Source organism: Equus quagga, chromosome 17 (genome assembly GCF_021613505.1).
Source record: "Equus quagga isolate Etosha38 chromosome 17, UCLA_HA_Equagga_1.0, whole genome shotgun sequence".
NCBI classification, from domain to species: Eukaryota; Metazoa; Chordata; class Mammalia; order Perissodactyla; family Equidae; genus Equus; species Equus quagga.
The window spans coordinates 12,012,056-12,036,661 of record NC_060283.1 but is presented as its reverse complement, the minus strand read 5'-3'; the positions used below and the strand labels follow the sequence as shown (position 1 = coordinate 12,036,661).

The following is a 24,606-nucleotide window of genomic DNA, read 5'->3' as shown; positions in this document are numbered from 1 at the left end:
TAAATGCTTTGCACCAAAAGCTGTAAAATATAAATGATGTATTGGAAAAAAAAAAAGTGGGAGAGGGGAAATGGGCAAAGGACCTGACTAGACATTTCTCCAAAGAAGATGAAAAATGCCCAAGAATGTATGAAAACAAGCTCAGCGTCACTAATCATCAGAGATATGCAAATCAAAACCACAATGAAATATCACCTTGTATCTATTAGAGTGGCTATTATCAAAAAGAAAAGAGATAACAAGTGTTGATGGGGATGTGAAGAAAAGGGAATATGTGTAGACTGTTGTTGGGAATGTAAGTTGGTACAGCCATTGCAGAAAAGAGTATGTAGGCTCCTCAGATGTTAAAAGTAGAACTACCGTATGATCCTGCAATCCCGCTTCTGGGAATATTCAAGGGAAATGAAATCACTATCTTCAAGAGATGTCTGCATTCCCAAGTTCATTGTAGTATTATTCACAATAGCCAAGATATGGAATCAACCTAAGTATCTGTCAACTGATGAGTGGACAAAGAAAATATTATACACATATAACTTCTATGTATATATGTACATACATGTATAGCCACATAAATATTTTCAGCCTTAAGAAAGAAGGAAATCTTGCCATTCACAACAACACGGTTGAAACTGCAGGGCAGTATGCTAAGTGAAATAAGCCAGACACAGAAAGAGAAACACTATGATGATTTTACTTAAATGTGGAATCTAAAAAAGTCATACTCATAAAAACAGAGAGTAGAATGGTGGTTGCCCGGGGGCTGGGGAGCAGTGAGGGAAATGGGGAGATGTCGGTCAAAGGGTATCACATTTCAATTGAGTAGGATGCATAAGTTCTAGAGATCTAAAGTACAGCATGGTGACTATAGTTAATAATACTGTATTTTATACTTGAAATTTGCTAAAAGAGTTTATCTTAAGTGTTCTCACCAAAACAAATAAAAGCTATCTATATGAGGTGATGGATATGTGGTAATCATTTCACAATGTATACATATATCAAAACATCACATTGTACATCTCAAATATATACAATTTTTATTGGTCTATTATACCTCAATAAAGCTGGAAAAAATTTTGAAACCAAAAAATGTCTGTAAAAAGGCAATGATCATTTTTCTCCTATCACAATGAAACTATCACCTCTTCAGAAAAAACTTTCCTGGTTACTGTTTCTATCGTGCCACACTCCCCCACCACTACCACCAGCCATTCTCTAGACCATTAACTGTGTGTTGAGTAAAATTATAATGAATTGATATATATGTGTGTGTGTGTATATATACACACACACACATCCACACAAACAGCTGTACATGTACATATATTCACTTAAGTGAACATATTAAAACTCTTAAGGCTCAGTATCTGCCAACTAGAGTAGTGGTTGCCCTACCTGTATTGTTTCAAGTAACTATCATGGGTCTATGAGCCAAGTAATATTATCACTATTTTACTGAACAGAAATATGAACTACAGAGAAATTTTGTGGAATATCCATGGCCACACAGGTAGCAATGGAGAACAATGGAATTTTTGAGACGAAAACCCAGGGTTGCCTGATTAAAAAGCCCACATTCTTCACCACCATACTGTATTTCTTTATGTCAAGACTTAGTTACTCTCCACTATATCTCATCTGAATGGGAGGTAGGTAGTACATGAACTCATTGTTTCTAATTTTATTTAATTTATTTTTGCTCTGTAATAAATCAAATGTATTTAATGAACATCCAGTAAATACCATGTGTTTCTCAATTCCATGTGTGGCACTGGGTACAAATTTGATTAGGATATAAGCCTGCCCTGTAGGAAAGAGAATGAGAGAGACAGGGAAGGAGAGGAAGGAGAAGAGACAGAGAGAGAAAATATAAGTGGACTTTGATCCATTGTTTGATTATTACTCTATGTGTATTTACACTCAAATAATGGTTTGTGCACATGCAAAGACTGACTGTGCTATTCAAAGGTATTTCCTGTGGAAGAAGGAAAGCAGGAAAAGGAAAGAGAGGAAAAAAACATACATCTCAACTTTCTGAAGGTAAAAACACCTTGCATTCCCAAAGGCAGGAAAGGAAAGTTAAACAAGTGGGAAGAGTATTGGCCAAAGAAGCAGAAATATGTAGTCTGCACGGAGGCCACACTTCAGCAATAGCTTTTTGCCCTTATTCTGCCAAATCTTATTTACTACATTCATGTCCTTTTATACAGTCCTGAAGGTGGATGAAAAACTTTGAAACACTATTGACTCATTAAATGTGTGACATATTTGTTTAACTTCTGCTATTGTTGGTAAAGAGCCAACAAAATGCGTTGTTGAGTTCTTGGGGGAAAATAAGAAGATTGTTCTGAATTTTATATATATCTGTATTAAAGTCAGAGTTGAATTCTGGTACTTTCCCAAGGGGGATTCTTGCATAACTATCAAGAAATGTTTTCCGGAAGATTTTTCTGTTGGTCAGCTGGTGGCATCAAATCTCCTGTAACTGGTGCAGGAGATGCTGTTTCTGCCATGTGAGGATTTGACGGCACCAGGAACACAACCTGTGAATCAATCAAAATGCAATAGGTAAGTCAAGCAAACAACCTTGGGGTTTCCCTTTCCTGTCCACACAATGTCATCCTTATCAGAGTCTACCATTTCTTCTTTGAATTCAGTCTCAACATCAGTTTGGTGGAGCTTCTCAAGAATTCTTTACAACAGACTGGATCTAGGAAAAACATTGAGTGATAACTCTTGGCATGAGATACTGATAGGTGTTGCTGTGGTCTTGAAAGTGTATCGCACATGTGGATGATGCCCCACAATGTGGACAAACCAAGGTGTCATGGAAAATATAGAGCTCTTCTTCCAAAAAAGGCTGTTGATGCTGATGGCAAGAGAATACCCAAATCATTGATTTCCTGGACATGTCAATAGCATTGCAAAACCCATACTGACCCTAAAAGGCAAGAATAATTAGGAATCTAAGGAAAATGGAGGCCCTTCTTCCACAAATTCAATGTGAAATGGAATGTGTGTAGGGGGAGATCCAGAAAGAGACAAAGCCTTAAGCATTATAAGCCCCCAAACCACTGCTTTTCTTGATTCATACTTCCCAGCCCTGTAACCAGTGGAATTAGGGGGAGCAACATTTCTTGGCTCTGTAACTACTCTAGGAGCAGAAGTGAACACTGGCCTAGACATTACAATATGAACATTGCTAAGGACATTACTCCCTTGTTCACATGCTTCACTTAATGAAATTACAAAATCACTTGGCATTGCTGAGAAACTCTAGCTTCTAGGGTCTTATAATGCAAGAGTCCACTAACAAATCTAATGTGATTTAGTCAATGTCTCTTGTGTGGGGAATGCCTGTGGGGTGGGGGATGTGGTAGAGCATGGGAGCCCCAAAAGAAAGTAAAGAGGCACCAAATGGGGGAGAAGAGCACCAGAAAATAATCTCATCAAACTATTATTATTTGATGAATTGGTTTTGGCCGTTGTCTGACCAGGCCTTTGGGTAATGAAACTAATGAGCATCTCCTGGGTTTTGATATCCATTTTCTCACCCTGGAACCCTCAAGTGTTGGAAGATATCTTTGTTTTACTCTTCCTAGTGCCTCTGGGTCTCTTGTCTCCTTCCATTTCCCAATACTCTCCAGGTGACATTCTTTCTGCTCAGCAGGCAGGAGGATCTGCTGCAGGTCTCAGGGTGAGAGAATGGGCAGGTGTGCACACACTCACATAGAAATGTGAAACCCTGGCTTTCTTCAGCAGCCCAGGGAAGACTGCAATAATAGGATAATGGATTAACATCTGGCACCCTCAGGTAACCTCTCCAGTGCGAAGTGTGCCCTTATCTGGACTAGAAGGGGAGCTCTTTAAGGTAGTAAGGATGAAGAAAAATAGCTTTCCTTTATCCATTGTGGTAGGCATAAATCTAAGACTACACCCAGTCACCCATGCCCCTGTATGATTCCTTTCCCTGGATTATGGGTGGGACCTGTGGATATGATGGGATATCAATTTTGCGAGTAGGTTACTGATCAGTTCACTTTGAGTTTATCAAAGAGCACATTATTCTGAGTGGACTTGATCTAATCATGCGAACCCTTTAAAAGAGGCTTAAATCACCAAGGACTTTTGCTGTACTTTAGGCCTCAAGGTAGCAATAAGTTGTCGTGAGTTTCACAGCTGAGAGGAAATAAATTCTGCCATGTGAGCCTGGAAGAGGACCAGAGGCTTCAGCTGAGATCACAGCCCCAGCCAACTCCTTCATCACAGCCTTATAAACCCTGAGCAGAGAACCCAGCTAAGCTGTGCCCAGACTCTTGGCCATGAAAACTCACAGATAATTAATGAGTGTTGTTTTATGACTCTAAGTTTGGGTAATTTATTACACAGCAGTAGAAAACGAATGCAGCTATCTTCAGGGTAAACCCAATACTCACCCGACCAGGATTACAACAGGTTACTTTGCATCCAAAGACAGAGAGGCACACAGCAATGCAGAACTCCAGCACACTTAAAATGAGCACCATAGCATCCATACCCTAAGAACAAATTCATAACATGGAAGCTTGACAAACAGAGATGATAAGTCCAAATCATTGACCACTGATTACAATACCAAAAGAGAATAACCATTGGCCAGAGTTCAGAAAAACTGGCTCCTAATTTCAGCCATACCCTTATCTAGTCCTGAGCCTGCTGAAGGTCACTTATCCTCTCACTTTTTCACTAATGAAATAGTCATGTTTTCCCCCACCATTCTACTTTCTAGTGTTATTGTAGCTACAGAATGTGAAAATGCTGTAAAAGGGGGGAGGGGATCATCAAGATAACTATCAACTTAGTTCTTTCAAACACTAGGAATTCCGTATAGTTGACACAATAATATGATCTCATATCTTAGCAAATGAAGGCAGAGTAATACTTCTAGGCAGAATAATAACAAACCAGTGAGGTCCACATCTTAATCCCGAGAGCCTATGAACATGACAAGTTAAGTGCCGAAGGAGAAATAAGTTTGCAGATGGAATCAAGGTTAAAAGCTGACCACGAAATGGAAGGTTTATCCTGGATTATCCACTGAGCCCAATATAGTTACAGAACCCTTATAAGTGGAAGCAGGAGGCAGAAGAGTCAAAGTCCAAGAGAGATTTGAAAATGTTACACTGCTTGCTTTGAAGATGGAGGATGTGATGGCAAGCCCAGGAATGTAGGCAGCCTCCAGAAGCTGGCAAAGGCAAAAAACTGATTCTCCCTTACAGCCTCCAGAGAGGAATACAGCCCTGACAATTTGATTTAGCCCAGTGAGACTCGTTCTAACTTTTTGGCCTTCAGAACTGTAAAATAATAAATTTATCTTGCCTCAAGTCACTATGTTTGCAGTAATTTGTTATAGCAACTATAAAAAACTAATGCAACAAAGAACACCAAGTTAGTTGGTCTTTAATCCTTTTCCACAGAGAATAGGCTTTCAGTCTAATCCTTAGCCAAACTACATGGTCAGATTTGAGAGACATTGGGCAGTACTCTTATTCCTAAAACTCTGAATTGGATGCCTGAATTGATGCCAGGATTCTTTCGTCTAAATATTCTCTTTTTCTCTCCGTGGATAGGGATAGTATCTCCTCTGTGGAAGAGCCAGTAGATCAACAGCCCAGGACATGAGTGACACTGACTCAAGTGAACCTTGAGAATATTTGCATTCATCGTTTCTTTATCTAGTGACTCATCTCTTCAACATATTCAGTAGCCTCTATGTTTTAGGAATTGTAGGCACAGAAGACAGAGCAGCAAACAAAACAGACAATTTCCCTAACCTCAAGGATTTTACCATCTAGTAGCGTAGATGAGGAGTTAACAAACTTTCCATCAGGGTCCAGCTGGCATATATGTTTGGTTTTGCAGACCATAGGGTCACAAACACTCAACTCTGCTGTTACAGCACAAAAGCAGCCATGGACAATATGTAAACAAACGAGTGTGGCTATGTTCCAATAAAACTTTATTTGCAAAAACAGGTGACAGCCTGGATTTCCAACCAAAAGTAGAAAAAACGTATGTAATATATATGTTTTCAGCCATATGAAACTATTGTATTTTTCGATCAAGGAGAGTTGATGATTGGCAGTTTCATCTGGTTCTGCCTCATGATCCCAGACAGTGGGTGCTCTGTCTTTCCTACAAAGAGCTCACCTTATTCTAACCTCTTTTTATAATTATACTCCAGAGTAAGCCCTTGGACCTTTGTCAACCTCTAGCTGCTTTCCAATAATTCTGTCTTTTCCTCTCAGGAGGACTGGAGCTTTCTGAAGGTAGGGGCCTGGTCTTCTTACATCTTTCAGAGCGTCAATCCTAGAACAGGGCATAAAGTGTGGGCTTGTAGACCTCTGGACTGAGGTGCCCACATAGGAATTGACCTGATTCTTCAGATCCCAGGAAGCCCTTGTGCATGTGCTCTGCTCTAAGGGCAGGCAGAAAAAATGCGGACAGGATAAGAATTTGTGACAGTCTCTGGAAGAAGGTGATTGAGATGAAGTTAGGACACTTACAGGGCCTCTTGTTAAAAAAGTATTAAGAACTTCAAGGCAGCAACAGCAGAGCAGTAAACCAAGTGGAGAGCTCTTGTCACTGCAAATCCCTGTGTGACGGCACAGGTCCAGGGCCCAGGGAGCCGGCCCTATGAAGCTGGTCCATTGTAGACTTTGTCCCTGTCATTGTACCCTTAAAGTCTGAGTGGTAAGAACTTCAGATATGGGAAGTATGATTCTTATTCAGATAATACTTGAACAAAATTAAATCAAAGGAGGATGAGATGCAGGAAGTTCCAGAATCTAATATTGCTTTTATCAATTTCTAACTGTATGAATTTGAAAAAAAATTTAAGTTCCTTAAAGAAACTCTTCTTATTTTGAGTGAGTGGCATGAAATAAAATTGCTTACCGCAAGAGCAGGTAGAAATCTCAAGGGGAGTAAATTATTTTAGCGAGGACATTGAAGGGATTCTTTCAGTGTGAATATGTGGCACTCAAGGCTCAGCTAGGGTTAGCAAGGAGTGAAGAAAAGGTAATGCGATTGATCTGCATAAGAAATTAGGAGGAATGCTGAGTTTCCAAATTTGGGTTTGGAAAGTAGACAATGAGAGAAAGAGACAAGCAGCACCCTGAAAGGCTGAAGCTCATATGAAGGGGAGATAACAGAAAACTCAGTGGTGTTGAGAATGGCTAATAGACATTTTAATGATAAAGATTTCATTGCATTTTAGTCTGCTATGAGTGCAGCAATAAGTCTTCCTCGCCACACTTACCTAAAACCTTAAGAGATTTTACTACCCTGAAAGTCTTGTGTAAGCAGTAATTTGGAGAATAAAGCAATAAGTATCATATGTAGATGATGGCAAGTGGTACGGAAAAGTAGTAAAATATACATTGGAGATTGAGCATTTGCCAGGAGCTGGATGTTGAGGCCAAATTGCTTAATGTTGCAAGAACTTCCAGAGATGTTGGGAGGGATACTGGATTATTCAACATTTGTAGGATAATATTCAATACAATTTTAATGTATATTTAGAGAACTAAGTAATTGCATTAGGCTCCATCAGAGAGCCCTGGGACATATAGATACTGACATCTGGACTCCACTTTTAGAGCGGATAACAGTACATACTTACCGATGATTTGAAATTAAACAGGAAAAATTAAACTAAATGCTTAGCACACTAATTTTTACAGAGTAGGTGAGCTTTATTCCCATTTTCCCTCATCACATTTGGAGAAGGAACAAAGAGCTAGATGAGATGTGGGCCTGACTCCTATATAAAAGATCGCCCTATTTCTCAATCACTTCTAACTTCCCAAAACAATTCATCAACTAAGGAATACTGATTGTTACTTTTGCCAGAGCCTGGGCTCCTGTGACTTACTTCCACCACAGTAATCCATGAAAAGAGAAAACACTAACCATTAAAATGCATAGGAGCATGGAGCAATTGTCCGACCTCTGATCATAGTTACTGAAAAAGTAACTGGATGAAAAAATAATCATGCTGATCACAGTGGTGAAGATCCCTGATGCAGCAAAGATAGAGCTGGTGATGTTCAGTCCTAGGCTATCTTGGACCTAGAAAGGAAGGAAAATCAATTAAACAATCCAACAACACCCTCAGATGTGTCTCCATCAATCACTTTACACCCACCACTTCTTGTCCAACTCAGGCCATCTTCTCTGTCTTGATTATTGCAATAGTCTCCTAACTTGTGTCTTCTTTTTTTAATAGTAGTTTCAACTCTAATCTCCTGCCAAAACACAAATATAGACCCTGTTATTTCCACACTTAAATCCTTCAGGTGGCTCTCATGGGCACATGAGATTAACTCAAATCTCCTTAGCAGGGCTTTCCATACCCTTCACACTTTAGCTGGGCAGTCCTGTCTGTGTCCATCTCCTACCATGTTCTGTTTCAGATGCCTGACATTATTTTCCAAATACTGCTTTCCTCTCATGCCTATATGTCTTTTGTGTATTATCTCCCTTTGCTGTCTATTCCTTTTCCTACATTGTCTTCTCTCAGGGAAGTTATGGAGGCTTTTTATAAGAACCAAAATTCCTCAAGAAAGTATGAGAGGTTTCGTGTGGCTGTAGCACGAGGTAGATTTTAATGGGTATGGTTATATCTGGGGGAAATACTAGAGAGAGATTGAGGTCAGATTTGGAAAAACCATATTTATCATCTCCATATTTATCCTTTGAGTGAAGAAAACTCAAATATGGTCTTCAGCCAGGAAAAACATGTATTGAGATCTAGGCTTTTGCTTTTTACTGGCTTTGTGAAACGGATATTGGCATGAAAGCTTTGTTTTAAATTTACTTCTTTTTTTAACAGCTTTATTGTGAATTCCTTTCATTGCAAACTGAATCAAAATCCTTTCCGCACAGAGTTGGAATACACATTTTCGTCCAAATGGATAAATATGATGCCACACCAACAATTGGTGTCACTGTCATAGTGGGCTGGATCTCAATTTAGAGAGTTTGCATGACCCATCCATTTGACTTTTTCCTCAGAAATTCTCTATATTTTCATAAAGATTCTCTCAGCAACTATCTTCCCAAACTGTTCATTCTCATGTCAGTAAATTCTATTATAAGCCAAATTTTATTGCAATTTTTGAAAGACTGATCCAACTAGGTAAAACTTACAATCTCTCCTGATTTTTTAAAAACAAACAAAATTTGTTTTCTCTTCTGGCAGAATATATACATGGTTAATCCTTCTTTGAGAACAAAAAAGAGGAAATATTACTAATCAGACCTCTTGTAGTTCTAGTTCCTGCTGCAATGGACAAGGACCCTGAAATAAGAAACTAACAGGAAGAAAAGTACAGGTAAAAAACTTTAAACAAATATTGAAGTCATAACTCACTAAAAGTTATTCCAAAATGTGATAAATATGTCAAACAGACCAATTACATGGGAAGAAACATAGAAGTTTGTAAATAACTGTCCCCTTTCCTCAGAAACAAGAGAGAAATTCCACCCAATGGATTAACAGGAGAATTTGTCAAGCCTTTCAGAAAGTATCTAACGTGATGGTATTTAAACTGTTTGAGGGCATTGAAATATAAAGAAAGCTTCTCAATTCCTGAGATGAAGTAACCCTAATATGGCACCAAAATATAATAATGTTTTACAAAAGAAAAAGCCTAAAGATTATCTTCATTTAAAATGACTATTAAAAATTGTAAATAAAACAGTAGCAAAGAAAATTTTTAAATTCTATATTAGACAATAATTAGAATATATTATTTCATTTGACTCCATCAATTGGGTATTATTTTTCATTTTGCTAAAATGCCTAGAGTCAAGTCGATTGGACTCTCTGCCTTAAAATGTTTGAGTTTCTGGGTTTTCTCTCCATATTTGATTTCAGAAGTTTCAAAAATTCTATCTCAATATCAAAAAAGACTGATCTAATGAACCACCTTGAGAAATTTCCTGAACAAATTTCCAATTTCCAAGACACAGAGATAATTAACATAAACTAAGTCTCCTCTGGAAGGAAATAGCAGGGAGAATCATCCATCATATTATATGGAACAAATCATGAACATGTGGTGTAGTTCTTCAAAGGTCTAGATTTTTTTAGTATTGAAATATTCTTATAACATGAAATTAATGGATTTGAGGAAACACATGCTAATTGCTGTTCACGTTTATAATGTTGATAAGACATTTATTAGAATTCAAAATTATTATTGACAAACATTACTTATAAAATATGAAAAGTTGCATTTTCCATAACATGATGATGGAAAATATGTCTCAGTCTTAAAATCTTTTATCATGTTTAATGGGAAACACTAGGGCCATCTCATACAGCCAAATCAAGATAAAGATGGAGACTCTTATGTACTACTATTCTTAGTATATTAACCAAAATAATTATAAGAGAAAACTTTCTGAAGCACATGGTTAACATTGAAGTACTTTAAATATGAATACTACTATACTTCAAACACCCAATATTCTCAACTACAAAGTACTATAAACTACAATTCACTAAGGAACACGGGAACATCTTTATACAAAGAAATTATATACACATATTATAAATATGTGCGTGTTTGTGTGTTTGATGATAGGATTTCATAAAAGAACTTAATTTACATTGAAAAAAATACATAAAGTCTCTGAGAGAAACAAAGTTAACAAGGAATGTGAAAGACATACAGAAATAAAGCTTTATAGCGTTCCAAAAGTACGCAAAAGAAAACTTGAACAAATAGACTAATGTGGGGACAATTTTGTAGGATTGTAATAAAGAACATATAGCTCATCTGAAGACTAAAGGGCCAAAGAAAAGAGAAATTTGTAGATGGTTCTTGGTGTTGGGTCTTGTACTACGTAAGGGAGAGAAGGAGACCCTTCACAGGTGAGGTTTGGAAATACGATTGAAAGAATACCTGAAGGTAGCAGCAAAAATTGATCACCCAATTAAGCAAAGGCTCATCTAGTGGGATACCTGCAAGAGTCTGAGTGAAGTCTCCATTGAACAAACACAGCTCCTGCAGCTCCTGGTAATCTACTGAACATGTATAGAAGATATAAATTATGAAAACTGGCTTCCAAAATGGTCTTGAAAAGGAAGTGAAAGGGGAAGAGAAAAACTACAGTGGTTAGATGCATGAAATACTGGAATGGAACTGACCCTATTTGAACCCTCATTCCCGTACCAAAAAACTGTGTGATCTTGGGTGGCTCACTTAATCTCTCCAAGTTCCAATTTCTGTATCAGTAAAAATGAGGACAATGGTAAATCCTTTCTCAGAAGTTTGGGATGATTGTTTGAAATGGAGTTGCACGTATAAAGCACTTGATAGAGTGCCCAGAGCTAGTAAGAGTTTGACAAAGCCGCTACTGACATGAATGTGATCAGATATATAAAGCATTGCACAACTGCCCAGAAGGAGACCAGCATTTGCTGTTCTTCAAAGCTTGCAACAGGCATGGGGGCGCACAAAGCCAGCTCATTATAGACTTTAATCTCTAAACTGTCTCATTCTCAACTTTGTAGATAAATGGAATCTCTGCAGACTTGAATAGATTCCCTGAGTCTAACACAAACCCAGTGTATAAATGTATTTTCCTCTTGTCAGTAAGTAAAACTTGATACTTTATACTCTGTTTACACTCTCAACTTGCAGAGAAACTCTCTGTCATTTTGTTCTGGGGGGAAATTTTTAAACTCTCTTGAAAGTTAATTTAATTTCAATTATAGTTATTATTAAACTTAGGAGACGAAATTTATCTAATAGCAGTGGCATTTGCTAAGCTAACAGTTTGCTAAGATTTGATAGTTGACTATTAATCGCCTGCATACCAGCTATGTCTCTTCTTCTCCCTCGCTAACAGAATCCTCATTTTGTTCAGTCTCCAACGAGCTTCAGTAAACCCTTCCCTGCCACAGAGGTGAATCTTGATCGGTACAAAGTCAATAATGGTAAATCGATGACCTTTGCCCACGGTTGGCTTGGGACTATAAAACATTTATGTATTATAAAACATTTATGAACAACGAGACTTGCCAAAAAGTCTGCTATGGTCTGCCAGCAGTCCTCAGAGAGGTTACCTCAATGAGGTAACTCCTGAATTTACCAACCCTGGAAATGACTAACTACCAGGGCATATTCTTGTGAAATAATCAGTGCTTTCAATGTTTAATCCATTCTGCTGTGGAATTTTTGCTACATGGTGCTGTAATACACCCTAACTGATACACACTAAATGTTTAATCTGATAGCTTTCTATGAGTTTTATATTATTATTCCCACTTTAAATATGAGAAAATTGACTTAAAAAGACATTAGAGATCTTTCTCAAAGTTATAGAACCAAACGATAGGGTTAGGACATGACTCCAAAGCTCAGGATATTCACAACAATTTTATGTGCCTCCAACTAAACCAGAGGATATTCTGCTCACCATCACCGAACCCCACACTGTGTACCCCGTGTACACTGACAAGGGACGTTCATAATAAGCTGACTCAAATGACAACGTGACAGTAACCATTTTTACTCCCAAGCTGAAATTCATCAGGGCAATCAGGATCTGCACAACCTAGAAATGATGAAGAAAGTAAAACATATTATCTACCACAAAAATGGTGCCCAAGCCACCCCCTTTCCAACCACTAAGTTACCCTCATTTTCCATCTTTTGAAATAGTCAGATGGTCTTCTTGATATTCTCCTGTCATTTTTATTTCATATAAAGAACTGTGGATATATTAACTTACTAAAATTATTTCTTGGTACACCTATGCCAATTGCTTCACTAATTTCAGGATAAAAAAGAGTGTGCCAGGACTTTCCCAGAGTTGTTTTACTGATAACTACCTATGATGCTAATCTTACCACAATTGTTGATCTTTGCACATGCTCAAATAAGAATGATCCAGAAATTAGGAAGCAAATATTCTAGCAAGGAGAAGTAATCTAAGGAAGGAGAGTATGTACAAGGGAAGACAAAAAGAAGAGCAATATACCATTTTCTTGGGGTCTAGGACATGAGGACATGAGTGAGCACAGGGGTCTACAATAAAGAAGTTGGAGTACGTTACCCCATGGTATTCAAAAGGATCCAAAGTGTCATAATGACTTTGTCTCATTGGTTTAAAGCTTGGGCTAGAGATAAACCCCTCCATTCACTGTCCTTTCACTTGCAATAACCAGTCTTTCTATAAATCACCCATTTCTTTTAGGTACAGCCACCTGTGACTCCAGACAGAAAGGCACAGAGCAGAGAAGAAGGCTAAGAAAATTCCCCACAGAGAGATAGCAATATGGGGTCATCAGCTTTCAGGAACGTCTGTGGATGTAACACCAGCTGGTGCACGTGTGTCCTTTCGTTCTCTACTCTTCCATGCTAAAGTTAAATATAATTATCAGGGATGACCCACAACCCTAGATAGATCGGAAGCCACTGTGTTTTAAATACAACTAAATCAGAAGCATGATGTAACAGAATATTGTATCATTTTTCAAGTGATAGGGCCTGAACACAAAATACTGATGTTCTTAGGGCTGGCTGGTGTATTATGAGGCTATTGGGACAGAGTATTTGGTGTTAGATCTGATCCATTGTGATTCTACAACATGATTTGTCTTCTCCCAGATCTGCAACTGACTTACCTTGAGAACTTTGGGTTCTCCCTTCAAGATCTTCTCTGGCATCCCTTTCCACAGACATGTGTTTAGAGAAGCATGATGTCCCGGCTGGTACACCACAGGGCCAGCCCCTGGTGTGTCTGTTCCATTCCTTGCATGGTTGCCGTAGCAGCAGAAAAGGTGCTACAAGAAATGTAATTCAGGATTAAGTCTTGGAAATTTTACAAAAATCTCTGGTCTACTTGCCCTCCATGTTTTATAACAGCTATTAAAACATCTTCACAAAATATCATCATTTCTTAGGCCCACCAGGAAAGTAGAACAAGGAGAGAGGGAGAGAGAGAGTGGGAAATGCCAGGTGATGTCAAGATGCTAGAAAGTATTGGAGAGATGGAAATATGGATAGAATTGAGGCCTATATACAGGACCCCTCAAATTAGGGAAATGTGTTCCAGATCATACATTAAGTCTGCATTTAGATTTTATCTCTCTCCTTATTACTGCATATTTCTTTGAATACTGCCATTTCTCCTTTGAAAGATCACTTTTTAAAAAATCTTTTTCTTTCAAGGGAAATATTCCCTCCTGAACTGAAACCTGCTGTCAGTCTTCCTCTCCTACCTGCCAAAGTCCCAGTACATAGTTGTATATCCTAGTTCTAAGTCATTCAAATTCTTCCAAGTGATCCGCCACCATAGCATAGCAAGTGACAGATGGGTGGTGCAGTTCTGTGACCAGGAAATGAATCTGGGCTGCCGAAGTGGTGAGCACCAACTTTAATCACTAGTCCACTAGGGTGAGCTCGAAAGATAACTTTTATAATAGTGATAAACTGCACAGAATCATCTGCATTGCAATTAACTGTATTTTACAGTCTTCTTTTTCTAATCAAAGCATGGTGACTTTCTCAAGTTGGAAACCTTTACCACGTTCATCTATACTAAATACAATTTGTGTGATCTTAAATTTTACCTTAGAAACTCAGGACTTTTGAGATGGAGTTTATGATTCCTAGTTATATCTTTGGAACCAAGAATTTAAATCTCTTGTCCCATTACAATGCTTTAAATCCCAACTTGCCAATGCATAGCAAGGACATATAAAATTATCTTCTTGAACCTCAAAGCACCACATGACACTCTTATGTCACTTTCTCTCCTCAATATAGTAACTCGAATCAGGTTTATGTCACATGAACGTTTTTATTTACTCATTTGAATCCATATTCAGATGTTGCATGACTCACTTCCATAAATTTTGAGGAAGTAAAACTTGTTAAAAGTCTACAAAACCGCAAACAATTCTTATACCATTTATGCTTCATTGGTGCTCTGTAAAAGTCTGAAGTTTGGAGATGTGTGCAATTTATTGATAGCACAAAGTAAAAGAACATTCTAGTAGCACAGATTTTCTATGTACTGGAAAATAATTCAGATTTCTCTGGAAAGGATTATTAACATACGCTTATATTCGGTAGACCAGAGTAACTACACTATTGCTTATCTAGCAATAAAACTGATGGAAATCATCAAAAAATGAGTCAATTTTAAAGATAGAGAAAAAAACCCAAATGAAAATAAAGGACTAATCATTTAAAATATTAATTTCATTTTGATTAAATATACATTCTAAGTTATGGAAAGCAGTAAAGTCAAAAATACAAAATAAGCAAATCATAAAATAATAAGTACAGTAAAAATTTAAAAAATAAAGAAGACACAAAATAATCAATAATTCATATGCAATACACAATATGAAGGGGATTCAAATAGTTAAGATCAAGAAGTAAATAAGAGAATGTAATCAAAAAGTCAATGTTTTTTCTCCTGTTCTAAAAAATTTCAAAAAGCAACATGGAGAAAGGAATTTGGAACTCCATTTTGAAAACGGGAAACAATTAAAATCCCCATAACTTAGGTGAAATGATTGTCAAAAACACCGAAGACTCCATGAGGATGAATTCTGGCAAAATCTAGAGAGAGTATCAAAGAAACAGGACCCTCTGGTCACAGATTTTCAGAGTATACTTCTCAAAGATAAGAAGCTCACTGAGGTATAAAACCTATAATATTGTTTATAATCCTGAGAATGAACATACCAGTTGATAGCAGTAGCTTCTCTGGGCAAGTATAGTTCTGAGAAGTAAAAGACAGGAATAAAAGAAATCACATCAAAAAGGCACTTTTGAATAAAACCGTCTGTCTCTGAATAAGTCTTATACTGGAATCCCCAAGAAGGAAGCAAGCATTCTTGGCCTGAGTCTCCAAGAAATCACACAGATTAGGATTATCTGAATATATCATCACAACCACAGATCATCAAATGCACAAAAACCAAGATACCATGAGATTTAGTGATGAGAAACATGAAGTGCTTCAGATATTAGCATTATCAACTACAGAATGTGTAATAAATATGGATAAAATATTCTTAAAAAATGGAATCACAAAAGAGAGAAAACACAGATAAAGTGCAAAAACTGACATGACACATTTCAAATGTGAAAAAAGATAATGTTGACATTTAAACAAAGTTTGTCAATATGTTAAATAGCAGGGAACAACTGAAAAGAGAATTAGTGAACTAGAAGGTAAACCTGAAGAAATCACCCAGAAGCCACATAGAGAGACAAGGAAATGGGCATAACAGAATACAAGTTAAAAGATTAGAAGTAAAGATTAAAAATTGTAGAATATGTATAATTAGAGTACTAGAAAGATGAAAAAATATTAAACGGAGGTTATGCAAAATAGGCAACATTTGAAATGATAGTAATTGTACGTTTTCTTTAACTGATGCAATACTTAAACCCACAGACACAGGTCACGTAACATACACCAAAACAGTATCTTTAACGGAGCTATATTGAAACACATTATAGCGAATTTACAAGATAACAAAGGACAAAGATGATCTTCAAAGTAATAGAAAGGAAAAGTCAGATCACGTGTAAAATAACGGCAATTAGATTGAGAACAATGCAAGCCAGAAAACCACAGAAAAATATTTTTGAAACAACTGTAGACCTAGAGTTTGTTCTGCACCAAAACTGTACTTCAAGATCAAGGGTAAGATAAACACATTTTCAGATAAGTAAACACCTGACAGAGTTTGCCAACACAGACATTTACTGAATAGAACCTCTAAATGACGTGCTTCAAAAGTAAGGCATGTAAAACCCTGACGGATGTTCCACGATGCAAGAAGGAACAGTGAGCAAAGAAACTGGTAAACTTGTGTCTACACACTTTGTTTGTACAAAATAAAAACAATAATATCTAACTTATTAGGTTAAACTTGAGGACAAAAAAGAAAATACTAGATCCCCCAAAAGCAAAATTTGGGATTGGAATGACGGGAGGTTGGTCTTCTAATGTCCTTGCCCTCTCTGGGAGATGGGTGGAGGGAGTAACTTTAGATTTTGAATAAGAATGAAAAAGATCAAGACTTACCAATAAAGATAAGAAGAGAGTTGTGTAATTTTTCAGTAACGAAGGGAAAATGTTATGAGAAAACAAATGAATGATAATTAAAAAAATAAATTTAATTCATCAACTAAAAAGCAAGAAAGGCAATAAAATGAGCAGAAAAATAAGTGAGATAAACAGAAAGCAAAAATATCCTGGAGGGCAAAGCATCTCCAGACTTGCTGAGTGAGGGCATCTGAGGGTCCCCTCCTTCTTAAAAGCGATGGGAACACTGCAAAAATTGTCAACATCAACTTTTCCAGAGCTATGGACATTAACCAAGATCTTGCAATGATCCTAGGAGCATTTATTCAAAGAAAATAGCTGAATCTCAACAAGAATGTTGAGCTGTGTCAATTTTTTTTTTGTGGCAAAATATTCACAGCCTACAATTTACCATTTCAACAATTTTTAAGTGTGTAGTTCTATAGTGTTAAGTACATCGACATTGCTATGCAAACATTAGCACCTCCATCTCCAAAATTTTTTAACTTCCTCAGGTAACAGGATACCCATTAAATCCTAACTCCACGTGTCCACCTCCCCACAGCCCTTGGCAACCACCATTCTATTTTTCATCTCTATGAATTGAACACTCTAGGAACCTCATATAAGTGGACACATGCAATATTCGTTCTTCTGCGACTAGCTTATTTCACTTAACAAAATGTTGTGAAATTTCACCATGTTTTAGCCATGTGGCAAAATTTATTTTTTAAGGCTCAATAAGTTTCCATTGTATGTATAAACCACATTTGTTTATCCTGTCATCAGTCCATGGACACTCAGGTTGCATCCACTTTTTGGCTATTGTGAGTAATATTGCTTTGTACATGGGTATACAATTATCTGTTCAAGTCCCTGCTTTCACCTTTTTAAGAATATATATCCAAAAGTAGAATTGTTGGATCTTATTCCCATAAGGTAATTCTAAGATTAATTTTTTAGAAATCACCGTACTATTTTCCACAGTGGTGGCTCTATTTTACATTCCCACCAGTTTGCACAAGGGTTCCAATTTCTCCACATCCTTGCCAAACTTGTTAGAGTCTGGGGTTTTTTTTGTTGTTGTTTTGGGGGCATTGTTTTGACAATAGCCTTCCTAGTGGGTGTGAAGTGGTATCTCATTGTGGTTTTGAGTTGCAGTTTCCTAGTGATTAATGATGTTGAGCATCTTTTCATGTGATTCTTGGCCATTTGTGTATCTTCTGTGGAGAAAAGTCTTTTCAAGTATTTTGTCCATTTTTGAATCACTTTTTTGATTTCTTGCTGTTGAATTCTTTGTGTATTCTGGATATCAATTCCTTACCAGATATACGATTTGCAAATATTTTCTCCATTCCATGGGCTGCCTTTTCACTCTATTGATAGTCTCCTTTTATGAACAAACGTTTTTGATCTTGATGAAATCCAATTGTCTATTTTTTCTTGTTGTCACCATGCTTTTGGTGTCATATCCAAGAAATCATTGCCAAATTTAAAGTCATGAAAGTTTCACCTATGTTTTTTCTAAGAGTTTTAAAATTTAGCTCTTATAACTGGGTCTTTGAACTATTTTGAATTAATTTTTGTATGTATATGGTGTAAGGTGAGAGTCCAACTTCATTTTTGCTTATAGATATCAGTTTCGCCAAAACTATTTGTTGAAAAGACTGTCTTTTCCCCACTTAATGGTCTTGGTAACTTTGTTGAATATCATTTGACCCTGTATGTGAGAGTTTATCTCTGGACTATTTCATTTCATTGTTTTATATGTCTATTTTTATGCTAGTACCACGCTGTTTCATTACCATGGATTTGTTGTGAGTTTTTAAATCAGGACTTGTGAGACCTCCAATTTTGTTTTTATTTTTCAAGATTATTTTGGCTACTCAGATTCCCTTCAGATTCTATTTAAATTTTAGTATGGATTTTCGATTTCTTCAAAAAATATGAGTCATTTGAACTTTTTACATATTGCATTGAATCTATTCAATATTTACACATTAACAATATTAAATCTTCCTGTCCATGAACACAGGGTGTCTTTCCACTTATTTGTGTCATCTTCAATTTCTTTCAGGAATCTTTTGTACTTTTCAGTGTGAAAGTCTCACCTCTATAGTTAAGCTTATGCTTAAAAATTTTATTTTTTGATGCTATTATAAATGAAATTGTCTTCTTAATTTCCTTTTCAGATTGTTCATTGTAAGGTTATGGAAATGAAACTGATTTTTGTGTGTGGATTTTGTATTCTGCAATTTTGCTGAATTCATTTCTTAGTTCTGTTTCTATATGGAATATTTGGGGTTTTCTACATACAAAAGCATCTCATCTGTGAACATAGATAATTTTACTTCTTTCTTTCCAATGTGGAAGAATTTTTATCTCTCTTGTTGCCTAAATGCTCTTCCATTTCTGTGTTGAATATGGGTGGCAAAGCAGGCATCCTTGTCTTGTATCTTGATCTTAGAGGAAAAGCTTTCATTCTTTCACTATTGGGGATGATGTTGACTGTGGGTTTGTCATAGATAGACTTTATTATGTTGAGGTAGTTTCCTTCTATTGCTAGTTTTCTGAAGGTATTTACCATGAAAGGATGTGTTGAATTTTGTCCAATGCTTTTTTAGCATCAATTGAGATGATCATGTGTTATGGCTTATGTCATTCTCTTAATGTGGTATATTGCACCGGTACATTTGCACATCTTGGACTATCCTTGCAATCTAGGTAGAAGTCCCACTTGGCCAGGGAATATAATCCTTTTAATATGCTGTTGAATTTGGTTTGCTGGTACTTTGTTGAGGATATTTGCATTAATAATCACAAGGAATAATGGTCTGTAGATTTCCTTCCTTGTAGTGTCTTTCTCTGGCTTTGGTATCAGGGTGATGCTGACCTCAGAGAATGACTTAGGAAGTATTCCCACTTGAAATTTTTGGAAGAGTTTGATAAAGATTGAGGTTAATTCTTCTTTAAATATTTAGTAAATTTCACCAGTCAAGCTATTTCATCCTTGGCTTTTCATTTTTCGGAGGTTTCTAATTATTCATTCAATCTCCTTACTAGTTATAGGACTCATCCAATTTTCTATTAATTTATGATTCTGTCTAGGTAGGTTGTGTTTTCTAGAAGTGTGTTCATTTCATTTTGATTATCCAGTTTTTTTTGGAGAACAACTGTTCGTAGTACTCTCTTATAATCATTTTATTATTTCTGAAAAATTGGTAAGAATGTCCTCTCTTTCATTTCTAATTTTAGTTATTTGAGTCTTCTATCTTTTTGTCTTAGCTAACCTAAATTTTTCACTTTTTTTTTTAAATCTCTTGAGGAACCAAGTCTGGGTTTCATTGATTCTCCCTATTGGTTTTTTTTTCCTTGAGCTTTGTCATCTTTTAACTTGTCCTATCCCCATTCCTCTCTCCCAACTCCATGCTCTGTGGTATCCATGAAAACCAGAAGCCTTAGAACCATGGCAGCTGTAAAAACCAGTAGCCTAACAGTCTATGGAGAGGTTAGAACAGGATTATAAATCCCTAAAAAGCCTCATTCACATGGAATTACCACAATTTGATCTGCTTGGCAACTATCTAGAAGAGCCCCACTAATAGGTATTGTCTTTATTTGATCTGACCAAGGATTCATTCAGTGAGGGAAGGCCTAACCACAAGGCATTTGTTGAAAACAATCAGAAATTGCTTAATTCACAGCTTCCTGAGGCAGTGATAACAGTTGGGGCAAAGAAAAAGTTTGATAAAAAGATTATAAAAAAGAAAAACAGGAATGAGGTACATTCAGGGAGCTTTGAAAAATTTCTGTTATATTCCTGGGAAGTTAGAAGGTCATGCACATGTGGAGGGTTATGTGCCTGTCAAAGAAAGACCTGAGAAGTTCCTAATTCCTCATTTATGGGTGGTCTTAAAACTCTGTGCAAGTTGAAGGAAAGGCTAAGAAAGAGTTGCAAACTACTGGAGCATTGAAGTTGCCCCAGTGCATGAACACACACAGCCTAACAGAAAAGAATAAGAGACTCACTATTTTAAGGCTCCTAAGGAGATCTGTTAAATCATTAGCTGGCCATTGAGCCAATCAAGCAGAAAATTCAATGTTCACAGATTACAGAAAACACCAACTTCACAGAAGAGATCAAGGAGTCACTAAACAAAGACAAAATAACCACAGACAAACAAAAACCAGACAACAACCACAGCAATAATGAACCCTTGGATGGAGTTTTCTTTGAAAATATCAACAAAATTGGAAAACCTTTAGCTAGACTGAACAAGAAAAATTGCGAGAAGAAATTACTAAAATCAGGAATGAAAAAGGGAACATGATTACCAATCTTACAGACATAAAAATGTTATAAGGGAATACTAGAAAGAACTGTATGCCATTAAATTAGATAATTTGTATGAAATAGTCAAATTCCTATAGAGACACTAACTAGTGAAACTGAATCAAGAAGAAATACAAAAGCTACAAAGATCTATATATAACAAGAAATTAAAGTAGCAATTTAAAAAATTCTCACAAAGAAAACCCCAGGCCAATATGGTTTCATTGGTGAAATCTATTAAGCATTTTAAAAAGAATTAATAACCCTTCTTCAAAAACTCTTCGAAAAGTGAGAAGAGGAAGAATACTTCCCAATGGATTGTGAAAGAATGTAAAAGAACAAAGTTAAACCCTTCTTCACACCAAACAAAAAAATTATCTCAAAATAGATCAAAGGCATAAATATAAGAGGTAAAAACATGAAGCTATTAGAAGAAAACATAGAAGTTAGTTTTTGTGGACTTGGGTTAGGCAATGGTTTCTTAGCTATAAAAATAAAAGCTGAAGCAACTAAAAAAAAAAACAGATAAATTAGACTTCTTCAAAATCAGAAATTTTCCTACTTCAAAGGGCATCATGAAGAAAATGAAAAGAAAACTCACAGAATGGGAGAAGATGTTTGCAAATCCTATATCTGATACAGGACTTGTACCCCGAATATACAAAGAAATCTTACAATTCAACTACAAAAAAAGAAAAAGAATCCAAGTTAAACTTAAAAATACTCCAAGTTAAAAATGGACAAAGAATTTGAATAGGCATCTCATCAAAGAAAATAGGCAAATGGCCAAAGCACATGAAGAAATGCTCAACATCCTCTGTCATGAAAGAAATGTAAATCAAAACTACAATGAGACACCACTTTACACCAACCAGGAAGGGGAAAATAAAGACAGACAGTAACAAGTGTTGGTGAGAATGTGGAGAAATTGGAACCCTCAAACATTGATGCTGAGATTGAACATTGGAGCATCCACTTTGGAAAACAGTGTGGCAGTACCTCAAAATGTGAAAGGGAGACATCATATGAGCCAACCATTCCACTCTCAGGTACATACCAAAGAGATACGAAAACATAAGTCCACACAGAAACTTGCATACGCATTTTGTTAGCGGCATTATCCATAATAGCCAAAAGTTGGAGCACACCCAATGTTCTTCCACTCACCAGACTAATATAATGGATCTTCTTAAGCAAAAAGGCTCTGCAGTTATACTACTTGGGTTTAAATTCCAGCTTTGCCACTCTTTACTCAAGTTACTTAATCTTGTGTTTCTAGAACTCTATGCTGTGAATAATAGTCCCTACCTTTTGTGGAAATTTAATAATGAGATAATGCATTTAAACCATGCATGTCACATACCTAATACTAAATATATATTACTATTACTATTGTTGCTACTAGTTATTTACCCATTTCTTGATTTACATATAAAACATAAACTTCTTCAAACACTTCCTACTACTCAAGGACATGCTAGAGAGACACTTTATTCCTGACATCCTCTTGCTGCAACTTGCGTCTGTCTTAGGGCATGTGGAGAGGCAGAAGAGAGAGGCTTATATGACTGGTCAGAGCATGTTATTCATCCTGCCATATGGTCAATGGTTGAGTCTTCCTCTCTTTTGCAGTTTGTCTCAAAGATTGGTTAGAAAGGTCAAGGTTGTCCTCTATTTTCTGCTCTCATGGAATAAGCTACATATAAGACCACATAGAGGCAGGCCAGGAGACTCCACTTTTTATCTTGCAGTCTGTCCCAATGATAACTGAGTTTGTGAGATGGGTCACATATTACATGTTGAGTAGGTGTGTTCAGACTTTTCTGCATACTTGAGCATTCCCTGAACAGAACCCAATATCTCAATTTAGAGAAAAGAGAATAAAATAGATAGCTTTCTTTTTAGCCTTCAATCTAATCCACCTCCTCTAATCCAATTTTTCCTGGGTGATCTGCCCCTCTGTGCAGAATTTAAAGTAATTATAATAAAGCCCATAATGTGATCCTCACTTAGAAACTTGTCCCAGAGAAGAATAGGGAGAATTTTCACTTTGAACATTAGAAGACCAAAACAGAAGATATCCAGTCTTCCTCAACATTTTTCTTTCAAAAAATTAATGGTGCAATGAAAAGTATGTAGAGGAGATTATTTTAGAGTGTTACAATTAGTTCCTAATACAGAATGACGAAAGCTAAAGAGAACAAAAACCGTAAGAGGATTATGGGATTCCAGGTGGTTTTCTTAAAGGAGGGCCCAACAATTAACTCAGTGGTCCATGTTAAGAAACCTGTTAGTTTGTCATTGATGCCTTCTCTTACCCACCTGCGATGTCCAAATCCATCATGATCTTCTGACCCCAGATAACCATTTCAACTCTGGGTGCTTCTCCCAAATCCTCAGACCAAGCTATCATACAGTTTTTATCATGAATATTTTCAAAACCTCTTAATGTTCTCCTGTGTCCACTTGTCAGCATGTATGTCCATTTCATTTTCCACTTTGTAAACAGAGCTATCACGTAAAAGTGAAAAAACAATTCTGTTACCCTCTTCTCTAAAATCCTTCCTTGGCTTCCCCGAACCCTCACTGTAAAGTTAAAATAGGTAATGTGATTGACAGGAGAGGCTCTGCTACTTCCGCCCACATCTATTATCCTACCCTTACCTTGAATCTCTCCTTTTATTTCTAAAGCCACAAATATATTTGACTTATTTTAATACTTCCAGAGCAGCAGTTACATTCCTATAAGGACGCATTTGCACGTGTTGAACCGATCGTCAAGAATGTTCCACCCCTCCAACAGACACCCTGCAACAACGATCCCCAAGGATTTGATCTCGTCACACTGACAGGATTGCACAGTCTCTGCCATCTCTCAGGTACAACTCCCCATATCCACCATTCCCCACACAGGGCTTACTCAATCTATGATGAGGAGGAGGGGTTTAAGAAATCTGAGTTGTTTCTCTCTTATATCATAGAGACCAAAATTATTGTAAAGGTCACTACCAATGATTTTTCTTAATCTGGCTGAATGTTTACCTGAGCTTACTTCTCTTTAAAGCAAAGGAACCTCTGCGTTGATGTCTCTCACACTTACCTTCAGACGGAAGGTTTAGGAAATGTAGGTTCAGTCTGACCAAACATCGCTGCTGGTT

At 36.7% G+C, this 24,606-nt stretch overlaps 1 pseudogene; it reads right to left on the bottom strand.

The window, feature by feature from the left end:
* Window positions 1-2,276: 2,276 nt before the first annotated feature.
* Window positions 2,277-23,939, bottom strand: LOC124229028 (membrane-spanning 4-domains subfamily A member 4A-like; annotated as a pseudogene).
* Between the last annotated feature and the right edge of the window lie 667 nt (window positions 23,940-24,606).